The sequence below is a fragment of the Labrus mixtus genome, chromosome 5 (genome assembly GCF_963584025.1).
Source record: "Labrus mixtus chromosome 5, fLabMix1.1, whole genome shotgun sequence".
Classification (NCBI taxonomy): Eukaryota; Metazoa; Chordata; class Actinopteri; order Labriformes; family Labridae; genus Labrus; species Labrus mixtus.
The window spans coordinates 32,244,904-32,248,857 of record NC_083616.1 but is presented as its reverse complement, the minus strand read 5'-3'; the positions used below and the strand labels follow the sequence as shown (position 1 = coordinate 32,248,857).

The following is a 3,954-nucleotide window of genomic DNA, read 5'->3' as shown; positions in this document are numbered from 1 at the left end:
AGACCAACTCATGCTTAAGCTTTCACACATCTTCAGCATGCATTTATTAGAGTATGAATACAGATTAGTCTCCCGTTGCTTGTTTTCAATGCAGACTAATTATATAAATGACCTTTACTGACATTTTACTGCCTGTGGAGGGAAATTGTTCTTTAGTCTGTTGGTGTTGGTTTTGATTGTCCTGTATCTCCTTCCAAAAGGAGGGGGGGGGGGGGGGGGGTATAGATGACCCCACTGCACTGCCTGCCTCTCTGATACAAATATTCTGATGAGCTGAAAAACTGCAAACAAAGCTCGGTGGAAATAAGAAGAAAACTTACCAACACTACGCCCTTGACGGTGGTTTTAGATTCTGATTTAGAAATAGAATAGAAAGCCTTTATTGTTGTTACCATTCATCATCAATAAACAACTTGCATTCAATTAGGTGAAGCGAGACAATTCATATTTCAATCAGGAGAGACAAGTGAATAAAAAAAATGATTAATTGCATTAGAAATCATGGAAATGAGTCCAGACAGAAGGTCTTTGGCACTTGGACTCTATGGGGGGTCTGATGTGTTTGGAGAATGTCCCTTCTGGGCCGCCGCAGAATAAACCCCCCATGGAGTCCAGGCCCTCATGGTGAGCTGCACTTGTTGAGACCGGATGGAGTCCAGACCCTCGTGGTGGAGATGCTGACTTGAGACCGGATGGGTGAAGAATTGATAGATGATGATTTTTTGAAGACGGGCGGTGATGGGGAGGTGGAGGGGCGTACAAAACATCGACATGAAGGAACTAAAGGCAGAGAAAGGATCATATTTAAAAGGGGAGCAGAGCGATGATCGGCTGACAACGAGGGAGGGACGTCATGTAATTGGTTAGATGAGGCCAGCTGATGAGACAGTTGATTACCCAATGAGGGCCCCAGAAAATGACAGCTCGAGAGAATGACAGCGGAAATGTGAGTGAGCGTGCGAGAGAGGGATGAATGAGAAAGACCCGACTGTGTAGGCAGAGATAAAGTCTTCCTGACTGACCTCACGCTAAAGCTTCATGTAATGCAGATCAAATGTATTTCACAGTTAAAAAGTAGTTTGTTACAAGTAGAGAATATAAATATGAACATCACAGGCAGAAATTTTAATATTGCAAAGGTTAGAAAAAGGTTTTCTGCAGGAGAAAAATATGATTTGTAAAAGAGGTAACAGAGAAAAGAATATGAATGCATTATTGTTCATTCCAGACTCTAAGTGTGCTGGCCTGGTCTTCTTTGTGAAGGAGGTCTCAGATCTCAGTTTTACAAACCTGGTTCAATAAAGAGTAAATTAATTTTAAAATACTGACTCTTTAACTCCTTAACTTCCTATGACATCAATCTGTTGGTTTGTAGACGTCTTATTTCTCCTCGTCTGAAGAAGCAAAGCCAAAGAGTTCTCAGTAACACTCACACAAACAGCCTAACGTCATCTGCGTAGAGTTCACCAGAACGACCTGTTTCAAAGATCTTAGAAATACAGGAAATTAAAGTTAAAGGCAGGATTGGTAATTTTTGAAAAACTAGCATGATTTTGAAAGTAGCATTCCCTCAGTGCTCCGTCTGCACCCCCTCCCCTCTGTGCTCCCTCTAAAGCCACGCCCCCTCACTTACATGCACGAGCGCAGTTTCTCCAGAAGTGGACCTCAGCTCATCTCTGTCATTGTGTAGAAACTACGTCGTCTCATGTCTCATTCAGCGGTCAGTAAACTCTCAGTATAAACTCCTAAAGTCATCAGTGACATGCTTTGAGTGTGAGCTAGAGCACGCTAAGAGGTAGAGCGCGAGCAGGGAGACAGGGAGGCGTCTGATTGGTTCATCAGATTGGTACCTCGTGGCAGACATTGGTCAAAGTTTTTACAGACTTACAAACTGATACAGATGACGGATTTTCTTCTTTCCTGTTTCAGAGAACATGAGTTATTAATTTCTGTCAGGACCTAAAGACAATTAACCAGAATCTGAAAAAGTGGATCTGGAGGAAATGACCAACCCTGCCTTTAAGGAAGTTTGAATTCTGCTGAGAGTGTATTTGGTTTATTTCTTAATAATTTCCCAGGAGCTTCGATGATCAGGTCACGTAGGAGGAAGTTTCATCATTCATCATTTCAGTGTTTCTGTGGTTTATTAGGAGAACATTTCTGTGATTTTTTGGGGATTTTAAACAACATCATGAGCCCGATGTGATGAAATGCTTCAAAACACAGAAAAGTTCCTGACTCAGACTCTTCTTCAATCTCTGAGCAGACTCCCTGACATCAGGACATTTATTAGAGCTAAATGACTGAACCTCTTCCTCTTTTTTAAAAATCTTTAATCTGACTTTATTTCAAACAGGGACTCCTTTTTGAACAATGTTCAATCGGCTATGCTAACCGCTAATCTGTTCAACCTACTCATCGTCCGTCAACACAAACGTTTGTGTGTTGCATGTCCGCTCCGCTCCATGTATCCTCGTCCGTCAACACCCACCGGCTGTGTCCTCCGTGCAGAGTGTTTTATTATGAAAATTATCTGGATGTTTTAATGTTGTTTTGCAGCAGAGCCAGAGGAAGAACACACACTGAATAAAGAATCAGAATCAGAATCAGAATCGGGGTTTATTGCCAAGTACATTTACACAAATTTTGTGTTTGAATTTGACTTGGTGTATTGGTGCTAAACAATTAACAAGGAAATAAAGCAGAACTAGCAACAACTTAAATAATACAGAATATGAAGATATTACAATATATAAAATAGAATTTAAAAATGTAAAATATAAAATGTAAAAAAAAAATAAAAAAAATAAGTGAAAACCTATCAGCTCTAGTGCCGGACCGGAGCGGAGACAGACCGAACATGCATCTGTTTGTATGTTTACACCTCACCGCTCTGTAGAAGGAACAGGATGTGAGCATGCACGTGTTGTGTCATTACAAAGTCACAACGCCAACTACTGGCCTGGCATGTGTACTACAGCAGGTTTTTTATACAGTACTTTTAGTGAATCTGTGTGTAAGTGGTTGTTTTAAAAACAGGGTCTGAATGCAGAACTTTTGTGAAAACAAAACCTAAAAATGCTTCTGTTTTTGTGTATCTGCTTCAGTTGGAGGGAGTAGACGTCCCTGAACGCTCTCAACGAGAGTTAGTTATTCAGATTTGTATTAAAAGCCTTTAAAAAAAATAATTGTGGATTCATTTTAAATGAAAGTGACAAAGCCAAAAGTAAGCTCATAAGGAGGAGGTTTGTGTGACGCACAGATCAACAGTCTGTCGATTCTGTTTTTATGACGAGTCAGTTAAAGTGTGAGACAGAGCAATGAGACGGATCAAATCTGATGGTTGTGTTTTTTACAGACCAGCAGCGGTGTCTGAACTGAGAGAGGAAGCAGGTACAAACTGTTTCTCAGTTTGCTGTGTAAAGATTTATATTCATCCATCAACAACACAACAGTGTTTGAATAAATTAAAAGCATCTTCAGCTTTTAAGATACTCTTGAGTCTTAGAGGTATATGTTCCCTTCACCAGGTTGGTTAGCAATGTGCTAGGCTAGCTGAACAGAAGAAACCTGATATATTTCTGAAGAAGTGAAATAATCCTTCAAAGTGATGTTAGCTGAAGTTATCTTCCATTAGAAGTACCACAAACTAATTCAGGGATCAAACTTATTTTATGTTTGGGATTCATCGATCATCGCTTTGGTGACATTTTGACGTCCTTCTGTTAGCCGTGTTAGCAGTTAACCACAAACAGAAGCTAAATCTTAATCCAAACCACAACATGTTTGAGCGGATTGTGTTGAATTTTCCGTACCTGATCAGGATTAGTTTACACGATGGTCACATGAATTTCCATCCAAAGTGAAGCCAAAAACCTTGATCTTTTTGTCAACCAATTAGAAGTCGCAGACACAAATCAACTGCACACGTTGCTAGGTGACCGTAGCAAAAGT

At 40.2% G+C, this 3,954-nt stretch overlaps 1 long non-coding RNA gene across 1 annotated transcript; it reads right to left on the bottom strand.

Annotated features, from left to right (window-relative positions):
* Positions 1 to 467: 467 nt before the first annotated feature.
* LOC132975006 (uncharacterized) lies at positions 468 to 2,524 on the bottom strand. Its single transcript, XR_009673185.1, has 3 exons — positions 1,634 to 2,524; positions 1,434 to 1,489; positions 468 to 780 (listed from the first exon to the last, which is right to left on the bottom strand). It is a non-coding gene; the product is annotated as an uncharacterized LOC132975006 (long non-coding RNA).
* Positions 2,525 to 3,954: the final 1,430 nt, after the last annotated feature.